The sequence below is a fragment of the Fringilla coelebs genome, assembly GCF_963513975.1.
Source record: "Fringilla coelebs genome assembly, chromosome: 11".
NCBI classification, from domain to species: Eukaryota; Metazoa; Chordata; class Aves; order Passeriformes; family Fringillidae; genus Fringilla; species Fringilla coelebs.
Genome location: NC_140037.1, coordinates 6,087,527 through 6,102,955, shown reverse-complemented (window position 1 = coordinate 6,102,955; position 15,429 = coordinate 6,087,527).

Below are 15,429 nucleotides of genomic sequence, written 5' to 3'. Positions count from 1 at the left end.
GAAATATCTATTAAAAAGAGTTAATATAAATGCACATTCCGAGTGAATGTTGCCCTTATGGTAATGTTGCTGTTTGCCTTTGTAATCAGGACTATTTTTACATAACCCACCTCATTTTTTTTTCTCTTTGGGTCTTCCAATACTGTTCTCACTGTTTAAATTTGTATGTATGAGACTGTGTATATGGCTACATCCACAATAATGTAGAATAAAGGCTACAAAGATTTGCCGTGCAGGAGATAAGAAATTTGCATTACTCGTCTGGTAAAGTATGATGATAAAATAGTCCTAAAGAAGGCAAATTCATTTTATTCCATATGCCTTTGTGCCATTCACCTTGGGGAAAATGAAATAGAACACTCCTGTGATTATAAAAATAGCAGAGAAGTAGGATTACAGCAGTAGAATTTACTTATGCACTGTAATTCAAACCTTTCCTTTCCCTTTCTCATCTGATATCTGCAGTGTACAGTCCAAGCAGGCAATAAATACTTGGGATTGTTTATCAGTGAGGTCATCCCTGGAATGGCCAGCTCATGGAATTAGTTCCTAATGAGATTATTAGGCCAGTGTTTATTTTGTGGGCTCTGAACAGCTGACATAAACTTAGACATTGTTATTTTGCTGTCAAGATTGTGGCTGAAGCTCGTTTTCTTTTCCAAGACTTTATATCTAATCTAATCTAGCCCAGCTCCCAGAATTAACAAGAATGTTTGTGTTGTAGAAATCTTCATTCTGCACTGGGGAAAAATGAGCTTGAGCAGGTTGCCAGCCAACTGCATGCTTTGTACTGATCAAGTAGATGAAATACACTGCAAAAAATCAAGGAGAGAAGTGGGGGTTCTGTTTTTGGATGTGTTTCATCCAGCCTCGCTGTAAATGTGGTGATTTTAGATGAATAAACTTTCTTCCCCAGTGAGGTGAAGTCTTCAATGGATACACAGGGTTATGCAAGAATTCTGCCTTTCAATGGTGTTGATAAAGTGGAGCACAGCAGTGTTTGAACAAATCCCAGTATTGAGCAGCTGAGATGAGGAAGTGCTGAAAGATTCTGTCTCCATGTAAAACCACAGGGGAATTTGCAAAAGCAACTTTCAGTTACACAAGGAGCAATTTCAATTTTCAGGGCCATTTCTCGTGAATCCATTTGACTCGTCTGTGGAATTATTTAAATGCACAAAATCAGAACTGACCAGAGAAGTTGTTTAATGAAGTCAACCTCTGTCTGTGATTATGTTCCAGAGAATAAATATTAGTTATATTTGATCTTTATCCCCACTAAGACAAGAGTTCTTGATTCCTGAGTTTGACCTTCAATATTTTTGAGAGGAACTGAGTTCTGCAGGATTCTGCATGAAGCCTTTTCTCAGAGCTAAATTTACTTTGTGCTGCTCCACTGAATTGTGGAAGAGCAAGTAAATGTTGATAATGGCTCTTTTGCATATTCCCTCCCCTGTTCCTGTCTCAAACACCTCCTTCAGGCATGCAACAGAATGTGCTGGTAAAGAACCATCCCTCAGAATGCTCGTCCAATTTTTGCAGTGTGGTCTCCAATCATTTTTGGAGAGTCTCAGAAATATTTCAGTTCCTATCAGCAGCATTCTTGCTGCTCCATAGCATGGGATCCTTCCTGCAGCTTCAGCCAGGATTGATTTGGTCCAGCAGGGATTGATTTGTTTTGCAGAGCATTTCCTCAGCCACGAGCCTTTGAAGGTCTCAGGGCCAGTGCAGGATATGCAGAGATATTTATATGCAGAGATATTTACCTACCCCAAAATTCCCTTGATTTTTTTTATTCTGTTTCAAGGTGTGGAAGCTCTTTGAACTTGAACTTTTACTCACTAGAGCTGAGTTACTGGAGAATCAAATTTATCTCCAGGAAAAGCCATGAATTATTTTGGTTCCAGTTTTTCCAGGATCTGTTCTGCTTACTTAGACCTTGGGTATTCAAAGAACAAAGTTAAAGGAGCTCCTCAGTGTCATGGGGTGGTCAAGGCATTTATCCAAGGTGGGATTTAATCTCTTTCCAGTTACAGTTAATGTTCATACTGGTGTAACATCACACATCCTGGTATAAAATGAGCAGCTTGTTCTCCAACATGTTCTCTCTCTACCACTTTTTCGTTGGTTTTGTAGCATTTTGGGTTCTTCTTTCCCTTAAGAATGAACTTGGGAATAATTGTTGCCTTTTAGCATGGAGTTTCCTAGAAGCTTTTTTCTTGAAGAAACATTTACTTTAATTGTTGTGAGATTAATAGGCAGGGAAAGGAGATACAATAAGAGATAATGTGTTCATATTTATAAAATCTTTAGACAGGCTCCAGTGAGTTCTCTAATTAACCACAGGAAGACTTTATGAGTGCTGAATAAATTAACATAAAAAATAAAAGCCTGGTCGATTAAGATGCCTGAAACCAGGCTATGTATTGTTGGTCTTGAAAAACAGGGGTCACCAATGGTCAGGAGAACCTAAAATGAGGGTCTGGTTCCCTTTTCTTGTGTGAGCAAACTCTCTGGTGGCTCATACTGATTTACAGTGATGTAAGAGCAAATCAGGTCTCCACTTCTTACAGACTTGACAGAGGCCATAAAGTCTATTTTGGCTCAGTGAATTTGTTCTTTTCAAAGGTCTTTTAAGTCAGAAAAAATCCTCAGGAACCACTCTTTAATGAAGGCAATATGAGCAGTTTTGGAGACTGAATAACCACACTGTGTGTGCTGCCTAAAAGAACACTGAACCCCCCATGGGTGCTGTTCACACCATTCCCTTACCCAAGCTGGGTCAGGGCAGGTTTAGGTTGGATTTTAGGGAAAGGTTCTTCCCCAGAGGTGCTGGCACAGCCCAGGCTCCCCAGGGAATGGGCACAGCCCCGAGGCTGCCAGAGCTGCAGGAGGGTTTGGACAGCACTGCCAGGAATGCCCAGGGTGGGGTTGTTGGGTGTCTGGGCAGGGCCAGGATTGGACTGGATGATCCTGGTGGATCCCTTCCAACCCAGGATATTCTGTGTTTCCATGGGATAGAGATTTGTTGATGATATGTATTGACCCCTTCCTCAAAATCCTGAGTATAAAACACTAATCACAGCAATTTCCTTCACTTCTTGTCCCCTGGCAAAGATGAAAACTCAAAGCCCATCAAGAAGCTGATTTGTAGAGCAGTTCCTGAGCACAGTTCCTTGTGGTAGTTCCTTACACAGTCTTCCTGGGAAGCTTCCAAATTAATTGTCAGCTTCTTGGGAGAATTAACAAAATGGCTGTGCTAATGAAATGTTTCCAGAACTGCCTTCTCTCCCAGCCTTTGGGTGTGGAAACCAGCAAATCCCTCAGGAGGAAGCCCAAGGTCCATGGTGTCTTAGGTTGGAAATGCAAGATGTGGCCAGGGGTGTGTGTGTGTTCCATCCCCATCTGTCAGAGCTGGGCAGCTCTCGCTGTGCATGGGGCAGTTTTTTCTTTCTCTCTCCCACAGCCCATCCTCCCTCCAGCAGATCTCTGCTGTCCATGGCCAGGGAGTGTCCCTGCAGGGCTGATCAAATTCCACCATCCCATGGGGAGATGCTGTGCCCAGGGCAGGAGCCAAGCATTCCTACCTGGATCCAATCTGCCCTGGAACAGCACAGCAGCCTTTGCCCCCTGCATTCCCAGAGGAGCAGCTTTCTCCTGCCCTGCATTCCCAGAGGGAGAGCAGGCCCATCTCCAGCAGCCCTGCAGCTGCAGAGGAAAACTCCCCCCTTGTGCAGGATCCTGCTGCAGCAGAGCCACAGCTGGCACTGCAGGAGGGCTGAGCCCCCCTGGGATGGGGCTGTGCCCCCACCCTGACACACAGGGACAGGGCAGGCTCTGACTCTGGCAGTGGCTTTTTTGTACTATTTCACTTGTATTTTAATTTTCCCAATAAAGAACTGTTATTCCTATTCCCATATCTTTGCCTGAGAGCTCCTTAATTTCAAAATTATAACAATTCAGAGGAGGGAGTTTACTTTTTCCACTTCAAGGGAGGCTCCTGCCTTCCTCAGCAGACACCTGGTTTTCCAAACCAGGACACAGGAGAGGCACTGAAATCTTGGAAGAGCAGAACTGTGTCTGGATTTGGGTGTCATCTCTGCCCTTGGGACCAGATGATTTTTAGGGTCTCCTCTGACCCAAACCTGATTGCTTACCTGTATTTTGAGAGCAAATCTGTGCTGTGCCCCAGAGAAACAGTCCTGAGCTGGCACCAAGCTCTAGGAATGCCAGAGCAGATGATATTTAAATAGCTTTGTGAGTGATTCCCTGTGCAGATGAGATTTTCTCCTCAGTGCAGCTCTTCCATTTGTCTGCTTGATTTCAACACAAGAGAAGAAAGAATTGAATTAGAGAAAGAGCCTTAGGGGTGGGATTCATGTCAGGAAAGATGCATTTCCAGCACTCCTGCCTCTGCTCTTCCAGATGTTCTTCCATGAGCAAATGGTGGCCTCCAGTTTGAAGGAGTCAGCTTCTGAAAACCTTGTGTGTATCCATGTGGGAATACAGGGAAATGGGAGTGCATGGTGCTGGAATTCTGTAAATGCTCCTTGAGCGTTCCAGACAGGGCCCTGGCATGGGTCTGGGTTATTCCAGGTTGTGCAGACACTCCCACTGTACACAGTGAAGCACTGATGCTTCTGAGAAAGTTATTTCTTCACTGTCAGGACATGTAGGTGAGAACTTTTAGTTCTCAGTTCACAATGAGGATTTTGAAGTTGCTTGTTACGTGAGAACATAGGATTCAAACCTGTCCAAAAGAACTTCTTGTCCCAGCTGCTGCTACATTTAATACCCAGCATTTTCCAGGACCCCAGGTTTCAGGAAAAGGTGCAAAAAGTTGTCAATAGGATAAAAATACAATAAGCAACTTCTGGAAATTTTTTTCTCGTGTTTTCTGACTTTGAATCCCAATGGATTTGTATTTCTCCTCTAATACTGTACTTCTGTGACCCCTTCTGAATGTGGGTCTTCTAATTACCCACACAAATGCTCAGCTCTCTTTTGGCTCTTACTGAATTCCTGCAGGTCACCAGCCCTGGCTCATAATTTCATGAGTCACTGCTGAACATGCACAAATGTTGGGAGTTAGGGCAGCCTGACCCTCAGCTCCAGCATGACAACGCTCCATGGGCTCTTTGGAGAGGTTATTTCACAGCAGCCCTTCCCACCACAGCCCCCATGCAACTGGGTCATTCTCTGGAATGATAAATGCATTTTCTGGGCAGGAGCAGCAGCCAGCACTGTGTCTGGACCTCCTATGCCCTGCCAGTTTTCCTCTTCCCAGATTTGCTCCTGGAAAGCTGCAGGTGGAGCTGATGCAGAGCCAGAACCTCTCACAGGATCTGGGAAAAGGAGGGGTTGGCTTGAAATTACTTCTCAAACACAATCAAACTGTTTTGGAAGATTGTTCTGGTAAAAGTATTAATCTATATTAGCATTAATGAGATTATTAATGAGGGGACAGCAAGAAGCTTATAACACTATCTCTGCCATAGAGTCCTATAGATAAGAGGATGTAAACCTTGCTGAATGACCACTTATCCTCTTCCATAATTCATGGATTCCACTAGAACCCTCTCACTTCATTTCCAAACACTTGAAACACTGCTTCAGAGATGCTCTTGGTTATTTGGGAACATGGAGTTATTTTAGACATGTTTGAATCCTGTGCCCTGGTCAAAGGACTGCCTGACCTCAGACTGTTTCATTTCTCTTTGGTTTGTTTATGGCAACCAATTCCCAAAGGCAAAGCCATTGTTTGGAGGATTTTGCTGAGTAAGTCCAGAGCCTCAGAACCCAAGCTGATAAATAGAAGCAGCTGTATATATTTAGTATATTCCTATAAGCTCCCAGTGCAATGGATTCACCTGCTGAGCAGCAGCTGAGAGTTTCCAGGCTGTGATCCTGGAGGGATGAGCAGTGTGTGCCCTGAGGGTGACAGAGAATTGGGTATTGCCCTTCAAGAGCAGTTGCAATTAAGTCTTTGAAAGCAATCTAATTTTCCAGTGCTTTTCAGAGTGGAGCATTCTTCTGTACAAAATTCCTTACAGAAAACTGGGTATTTTTCTCTGCTCTGGAATGCAGTCTGTGCTGGAGAGCAGTGTGGTTTGAATTACTGAGTGGCACTTCCAGGAGAGCAGGTGAACAGAATGGTTTTAACTCAAAATGCAGGAGGAGGGAAGGCAAAATCATCCCTTAGGATTTAATCTTCCAGGGAACAGAAGAAAATTCTTTGAAGTCAGCCAAGACTTATTTGCTTGTTTGTGACCTTCAGGGCCAGAAGGGACCTTTAGATCATGGGGAGTGTCTTGGTGTGTGACAGAGCTTGGGATGTGCAGGGATGTGCCAGATGGAGTTCCTTGGCCAAGCCTGGCTGCAGCCAGGGAGCATCCAGGCCCAAATGAGTTGTGATGTGTGGGTGGGTGTCCTGGTTTGGAAAGCCATGGGTCTGCTCAGGAAGGCAGGACCCACCCTTGAAATGGAAAAGGTAAACTCCCTCCTCTGAATTGTTACAACTTTGAGTTTAAGGAGCTCTCAGGCAAAGATATGGGAACAGGAATAACAGTTCTTTATTGGGAAAATTAAAATACAAGTGAAATAGTACAAAAAAGCCACTGCCAGAGTCAGAGCCTGCCCTGTCCCTGTGTGTCAGGGTGGGGGCACAGCCCCATCCCAGGGGGGCTCAGCCCTCCTGCAGTGCCAGCTGTGGCTCTGCTGCAGCAGGATCCTGCACAAGGGGGGAGTTTTCCTCTGCAGCTGCAGGGCTGCTGGAGATGGGCCTGCTCTCCCTCTGGGAATGCAGGGCAGGAGAAAGCTGCTCCTCTGGGAATGCAGGGGGCAAAGGCTGCTGTGCTGTTCCAGGGCAGATTGTATCCAGGTAGGAATGCTTGGCTCCTGCCCTGGGCACAGCATCTCCCCATGGGATGGTGGAATTTGATCAGCCCTGCAGGGACACTCCCTGGCCATGGACAGCAGAGATCTGCTGGAGGGAGGATGGGCTGTGGGAGAGATAAAGAAAAAACTGCCCAGTGAACAGAGAGAACTGCCCAGCTCTGACAGATGGGGATGAACACACACCCCAAACCACACCTTACAGCCCAGGACACAAAGCCGTGCCTGGGCAGGGCTGTGGCTGCCATTCCCAGAGGAACACTGGCTGTGCACAGCGGGATCCCAGCTTTGCTGCTGGCCCCTGAGCAGTTTGCTGGGGTCCCTCTGCCATTCCCTGGGAACCCTGGGGAAGGCAGTGCCACCAGGGGTGGATGGCTTGGGGACTTCTTAATCCCCTCCTGCACTGGGATGGGAGAGGAGCTGGGAGTGCTGTTGGAATTTAGCTGACACCTCATTTTACTCTACATTTTATGAGCTTATAACCTTAACAAATCGGTAGGAGCCATTTACTGTCAGAAAGACAAAACTCCCTTTTGTAGACTTAATATTTCAAAATATTCCCTTTTTTTGGTCCCCTTTGCTACCTTTTTATAGCTCATAAAGAATGATTTGGTTTTCCTGCTTTGTTTCTGTTGTAGTTTATGAACCTGCCAGCTAATAAAATTTCAGGAAAATCTAATTCCATTGAAAAGTTCAATTCAATTTTTTTAATAGGAATTTTATTTGAACATCCTTGTTTTAACATAGCTGCCAGCAACATGAGCAGTTTTAGGGTTTGCTGGGGAACACATTTAATTCCCCATTCCAGAGATGTCCTGGATTTTAATAATTTCCAAGGGCAGGACTGGATACTGAAATGACAAACCGCTATTGCCTGCACAAAAGCCTCCAGGCACCCTCACAAAAGCATTGCCAGCAAGAGGACTGCAAGCAAGGCCATTGTGGGAGTGAAGGAAAGGTTGGAATTCCCTTGTACCCATTCCTTTCTTGCTGAGTGGACACCAGGATCTGAGCTTATGAATTAAAGGTATTTCATCTGTGCACAAAAACTGGTGTAAAAACCAGAATTCCTGACTCATCTCACCACTGCAGGATTTTGGGGATCCTGAGGCAGGACAGGATTGCTGCCTGCTCCCTGCCAGCCTTCTTGGGGGTTTTCTATTGCTGGCTTGTCCTCAGAGGGAAGATGGGACAGCCCAGGGGCTGCTGGCTCAGGAGCAAAGCAGGGTCAGGGCTCTGTGCAGAGCTGGACAGTGCAAAGGGGTTGCAGAGAGTTCTGCCCTCCCTTTCCCCAGTCTAACTCAGCCTGGCACTGGCAGGTGCTTTTGTCAGAGTTTCTCAGAGAATACTCAGCCACACAGTTCAGGAAAGTATTTTTGGTTTGATATTTTGGTGCTGTGGGTGTCATTCTAACACACCTGGCAGAGGAATGCACATTTCAGCAGAAATGATCACATAATTCACAAAATTAACTTAAGGAAATAATTCAACCCTCCAGTTCCTCCTGGTTCCAAAATTAATATTTTTAAGATACTTGGTGCTTTTAGAGGAATATAATTAGGGTTTTGTTCAGTCTTTTACTCTCATACAGTCTTACTTTCAGTTTTTGTACACACCCCTCAGTTCTCAGGGCTCCCAGCCCTTTCACTGGAATTTCTCAGCTGTTTTGAGGGCCCAGCTGTTGTGGGGCAGGGTTTGAGTCTGTCCTGTCAGAGTTCAGCTGCAGGCTGGCAAAGGGACTCTCTCCCTTTAGGTGTGCATTGAAGGGACTTTTCCCTTAAAAAGTCACTTATGCAATTCTCTAGATGGATTTTCAAGCCTGGAAACTTGAAGTTTTTAATGTTTTTTTCTGGAAAAATCTAGTATATTCTTATTTGCCTTCTGCAAATCTTCCTGGAAGGAGTTTTCCTCTGCAGACATCATCTAACACAGACCAAACCTTCCCTTCCACAGGCTCTTTCATCTAAAAAACTACCAAAGCTTGAGCAATTTCATAAATCTATGGCCATAATCCCTAACTTTTCCAGGAAAGAGCTCTGGTAATTTCTCTGTCCTGTGAAGATGAGTGCCTCACTTTACAAGCACTGCCTGCTCTCAATTGATCAAAGTTGGTATTTTATTGATTTTTTAAATTTCTACTCATTTTCTCAGCCTTGTAAGACACATGAAGCAGTGGTGATGCATTGAAATGATTTTGCAAATGTATACACATTCCTATCTGTGTGGCACACAAAAATATTGAAATATGAAGTGTCATTATGACATTTCCAATCATTCTGTGAGCAAATTATGTTCACCAGCAAATGTAAATATTGAAGCTGTGTTAAAGTTTCATTGACTCTCTTTGCAATCCCTTTCATCCCTCATTAAAATGAAGTTCTAACGAGCATTCTTTGCAGGCATATGTGACAAACTTCTGGAAAGGGGTTTTCTTTCAACTTCACCATAGAAATGTTTCATATGATGCTTCCTGTCACTTTTGAGGACGTAGATTTTAAAATAAAAGCACAATACTAGTTCTCCCTTTTATTCCTCTGAAGTATAGAATCATTCTGGAAAAAAAGAAATTTTCCTTTATAGCAAAAATTCAAGTTTGGAGCTTTCACTTTCTATCAGTAAGAGCTGGTTTTGCCAGCCTGATTCCAATTGTCTCCTTGTAGGATCATGTAGGATCATAATTTCCTCCTGGTGCAGCTTCACAATCACATTTGATGATGGGGAGAGGAATTAACCAGCTGCAAAAGTCCTGGAAGCTGGGTTTGTACCTGTTGCAAAGTCCACCTGTGCCTGTCCTTGCTCTAGGCCTGCCCTGATCTCCTGAAGTTTCCTGTCTGGTTTTAGGAGATAATCTTTTGCTAGCAATAATAACCAGAAATGTTCCTGCTCCCTCCAGAGCAGCAGCAAAGATCCCAACCCAGAGGGAGTGACTGGAAATGGGGCTCTGAAGTGTGGGAATATAAACCCCAGCAAATGCAGCCTGTGCAGTGTTCCTTCCCAAATCTCAAGCTTACATTGAAGAGTCTTTAAAAACAAAGGGAGGGTCATTAATCCATTTTTGGGTTTATGCTGTCCTTTATTGGCATTTTTCATATTTAATGAGGTAACTTGTGCTGTGCTCACAGGCAGCTCACAGTCTGCCTTTGGAGAAGATTGAATGTGCTTCCCTACATTGTTGTTTGGTTTGAATTTCCTATATTTCCTAACTCCCAAATGCAATGGGGAACTACAATAATGAAAAACCAGAAAGCCAGGCTGGGTTCTGATGGTCTGCTTTGGTTTGCTGCTTTTGTGGGAGCTGTTTCTGGGTTTCCCTCCAGGTGATGCCCCCTCTTCTGCAGCACCTTTTGGGGCATGGAAGCAGGAAAGGAGGGAGTTTTCTGCAGGACAAATTGTGCCCTGAATCTGAGGGAATCAAGTGCTGTGACTGTGCACTAATCCAGATATCAGTGCAGCTCTGTCTGGTGCTGCTCAGGGAACGAACTAAATCCTGGATGTGGCAAAATTGATTAATGTCACAGCACCGAGATCCTGCTGCCCCTGCATGGATTTTCCAGCCCCCAAAGTTCTTACTTTCCCTTTTCAGGTCTTTTCCCATTGCATCAGGCTGGAGTAGGGCAGCATGAACTGGTATTTACTCACAAATTACTCAGTGAGTAATTGGTGTTCAAGGCCATGAAAATATTCCTCTTTCCTGAAAGGGGTTAAACCAGAAAAACAGAAGGGTGTTAGTCTTACTGAAATAAAAAAGGCCCTGGCACCTGTGCACTAAATGAACTGCTAACAAATAGATTACTGTTAATTGTGCCACCCCTGGGATAGTGCTAGGAGGAGGGAGTTACTGACCATGATTTTGGGCAACATTACATTTCATTTTTTCTTCAGAGAGCTGTGATCTTCTGAAGTCTGGAGAAAATTTCTGCCCATATTTTGAGTAGGTAAAATTTATTCTTGAGTACATCTGGAGTCTGCTTTTCTCTTTGCCAGCTGGGAATTTTCTTTCTTCCCGTGGCTGGGATGACTGTTGGCTCCCAGGGACAGAGAGCTGTGGGGTCAGGACTCCTCTGTGGCTCCTCTGTGGAGGAGGTTTGATGCAGGACCTGGCCCCAGTAAGAAGCAGGTCTGTGCACCATGGCACCTCCAGAAGATCACCTGAAGAACAGCACCTTTGTTCTCCTCAGCTCCTGCCTTTCCTTCCTGGAAGGAAATAATGGTCCAAATGCAAGGAAGAAGACAACCTTACTTTCCTTTGCAATCTGGTGACACTTCCCATTTATTACAACATCCTGAAGGCATCTGGGATCTCACAGATCCAAAGATTAACATCAAGGCCAAAGAGTGTTTCATCAGCACAGAGGAAAATCTCATTCAGCAGAGGAGGGATGCTGAGTCAATAGGTCTCATGTCTGAGCTGGCTGTGAGTCATCCTGACAGCAGGAGCAATTGCTGCTGTCACCTCCAGAGCAGTTGGGATTCACAAACAATCCATCAGCCAGGCCAGGAGTCCTTTGTGACAGCCAGGTTTGGATCCAGCTCTCCCAGTGCTTGGGGGGATGAGGGTTTGGCTCCCCCTGCACCCTCCTGTCCTTCCTCACAGAGCTGTAAATTCCTGCTGCTCTTCCATCTTGGCCATGAGGGGTTTGGGCCTTCTTCCAGAGGCTTTGGGGAGAGGGAGGAGTGGATCCTGCCCGTCCCAGGTGCTCCAGATGAAGGCACCCATGACCTGAGTCCCCCACACTGCTGCTCCTCACGCCCCTCCACCTGCTCTCCTTGCCTTACCCCCCTGTCTCTGTGCTTCTGCTCCCTGCTAAGATGGCTTGTGACATTCTAGCTTGGGGCATAAACAGTGCAGGGCTGCCTTTGAAAAATATACATGAATAAAAGGTCAAAACTCTCCCAGAAAATAATAAAGTTCTTGGTTGGTTGTTGGTTTTTTTTTTTTTTCCCCTGTTGTTTTGTTTTGGTTTTTTTTTTAATGCATAGTTATGAAAAACAACTTAACCTTTGGGATTTTGAGGAATTCACTGTGACAATGGTCCAGATTAAAAATAACAACTGCTGCTCCAAGATGAGTGTCCAGAGATGCCAGGTTTGCTCTGTTGGCCCTGAGGATCACTGAGTGTGTAGTCCTAGCTTTGAAAAGTCCTGCTAATATTGCTCCTCCTGGAAGGGCAGAAGGCACAGCCCTACATATGGGAGTTCCAGGATGAGTTTTCTTCAGTGGGAAAACAAGGGCTTCATTATGCTCCTGCTCTCTTTGATCCTGCCTGCTGTCAGGCTTGAATTTTTCTTTAACAATGTTACAGGGCAAGAAAGAAAGACAAGAGGGAAAAGCCAGAAATTATAAAGTTCTCACTGTGATGACTATGAGCAGAAAAAATCGTGGTAAATGGAGAAACACTCATCATGTCTGACTCAGACAAGGATCAGTGTATTATTGACAAGTGCTTGGGCCTCTTTCCACCACATGACATCAGAGAGAAAAATCCCTGCTTTATCTGCAAAGGAGAAGACTCAGGTTTTTTAAAACTTTTTGTAATGATTTCAGGAATTTGATTTGATTTTGGAGACTTGACTTTCCAGAGGATCCATAGCATTATGAATCTTTTCCCTGAAAGAGAGCTGGGGAAGTGGACAGTTCACAATTAATGCAGTGGACATGAGCAGCTGCTGTCTAATGTCACTGTTTAGGTGTGATAAATGCATCAGTTCTGTCACGAGAGAGCACTGAGTGCTGTTGGTTAACTGACAAGTGCAGCAGAGGAGCAAGAGGAAAAAGCAAAAGGCACAAGAGTATCTATGAAGCTGTGAGGTAAAATTGCCTGGGAGGTTTCTTAGAGAAGCCAGCTTAGGCTTGTCTTTACACAAGAAGAATGTCATTTGTTTTGTTTCACTTTGCTATGTGAGATCAATGTTGCCACACCTTTGGTTTGGATACAGATAAAAAAGTCATTAATTATGAGCAGACTCCACTTTCCAGGATTCCCAGAGCTCTGCTGAGGCTCCAGGTGAGTCACCAGCCCCATCTCCACTGTTTGGAAAGGCCAGGCCAAAGGGGCTTGGGGTTATCCTGGTGATTTACTGCCTGCTAGGATGAAACAATGACTCAGACTTGGCTGTTGGAATATTCAGGGTGGAAGAGACTTCAAGAGGTCCAAACTTGACCCTCCTGCACAGAGCAGGGTCAGTCAGCCTCAAATTGTGTCACAGAGAGGGTTTAATCCTTCTTAAGTGCAAGATTTGTCCTCAGTGAATGTCATAAGGTTCCTGATGTCACTCTTAATATTTGAAAGAATATTTTTTGCCTTTGTTTGCCTTGACTCAGATGACTCTGAGTGACATCACCAAACTGACTAAACCACCTGTGGAGTTGCAGTTTGCCCTAAAATATGTAAGAGGTGGTCTTAATCCTGCAGCATCCATACCATGGATTTAGCCAAGAGCACCCTGTGGACATCTGTTCCTGCCCTTTCCTATGCTGGTTATAAGGATCACTCATTTTTCACAGATGCTGTAGCTTCTCCTTTCAGCCAAGCTCCTTCCATGTGCTCACAGGCCTGAGGATGTCTGACAGAATAACTCCATCTCTTAATCTCCTCTGTGCTCAGCTCACACTCTGAAGAAAAATCTCTGGCCCCAGAAGGTGAACAGCTTAAAGCTCAGAGGAAGTATTTCTTCTTTACTGAGTGCTATTTCTGCTCAGTGAGGAAGAGGCTGGAATCAGCCCCAGGGGCTCTGTGTGGATCACATCCTCAGGGTAAGCATCAGGAGGGACAAACTCACAGCAAGAATATGGGAGGCTCTCCTGATTAATCTCATTATCCTGACATTTGGAATTACAACAGCTTCAGTCCTGTTACTCCTGGGAGCCACAGCCCTCTCTGAAAAGCTCCCTGAGGAAGTGTGGACCAGGAGAATTCAGAAGCCACATTACTCTGCCCTTGTGGTTGGTGCAGATGTGGAGTAAAGTCCTCACTGCCTGCAGAGAGGAACAGGCAGGTGACACTTTGTGCCTCGTGGAGGGAGGTGAAGTGAACTGCCAGAGCTGGGATTTCCTGGGATTCAGTTCTGGTTCCTGAGCCCCTGGAGGAGTTTAGACAGAGCAGTTTCTCCTCTCGAGTTTTAATGACTCTCATCAGGCTGTAGGAACAGCTGCCACTCATCTCTGACTGTGCTGACAGAAGAACAGCAGGGCTTCTTCCACCCTGCACACAGAGCCAGTTCATCCCAGTGCAGCCAGCACTGGACATTCTGTGTGCCACCACAAACTGGCCATGGAATGTGTGCTGGGAGCCTCAGGAAGCTGTGGGATACTGGAAGGCTCTGACACAACAGTGTGTCACTGTGTCCAAAGCACTGAAAATGAACAGCATTTTCTACTCTTTCTAAGCCTTGGCACTTTATAAACCCTCTCAAGTTAAGTCTGATTACGGGAGGAAGGAAAAAGGACTTGACTGGAAATCAGCTGGATTCTCTTCTCAGCTTTCTAATGTCACCACCACCAAATCTGTGTATCTTAATCCTAAATCTTTCTCTTGCTAGTCCCTATTTTCTCCTGGGATTCTTATCACCCAAAGCCACCAAGCTTCGATACTTTAGGCTGAGATTTTCTGACCTGGCCTCTCTATTTGCTACTGCTGTAAAAACAAAAATCTTTTCCATCCCATCCAGCAAAAATAGGGGATGGAGAAGTTACATCCCCTGGCCAAGACCCAAGAGCAAAGCTTCCATTTCTGCATTCCCAATGTCCTTTTTCCCCAGATTCCTTTCCAAGCCTGGCTGTAACAAGGTCCCTTCCACAAGTGTAACTCGAGCTGGGTGTGATTAATAATTCACATTTGGTGCTAAAAGCAAATCAGAGTTAATTTTGTATATTTTGCTTCCCCTCTTTAATCCGTGGGTTTCCGCGGGAGGTGACTCACGCCTTACGTAAGGAGCTGAAACATCCTTCAGTTCCCAGAGAAGAATGTTCCTGCTCATTATGGGGATGAAAGGAGATTGCTGCATTTCAAATGACATGTATAATTTAGACACTTATTTCTAGGAGTGTTTGGAACAGGGAATGAAGAGAAACTAAAATGTTTGAAGTGACTTGAGTGCTTCATAGTTTTTAATGTGACTGGCAAAATACACAGCCCGATAACTTTTAAGGCTGCTAATGGAAGAATGGCTCTGAAACTCTAACACACTTCTCTTTTTTTGTTGTTTCCTAATACCAGTGTTTATTTTAAGCCATGAGTAGAAACTGGTATTTGTCACTATGTAAAAAAATTTAAAATCTCATTTTTTTTCTGCTGGTAGTTACCCGCTGTGCCACCAAAGTGGAAAGAGGAATGGGATTGGTATTCCAGAAAAACCAGCCAGCTGGTGAGGAAAGTGGCAGCAGGTCTGCTGCACTTGGATGGAGCTGGGAGATTTTTTCCCTTGGCATTCTGAATGTTAAACCTTCACAACAAATGGAAAGCGTGGAATAATCTGTATTTGAACAGTGCAGGGTTTATTCAAAAGAGAAATCAGTAACATATTGGGAAGTATTTA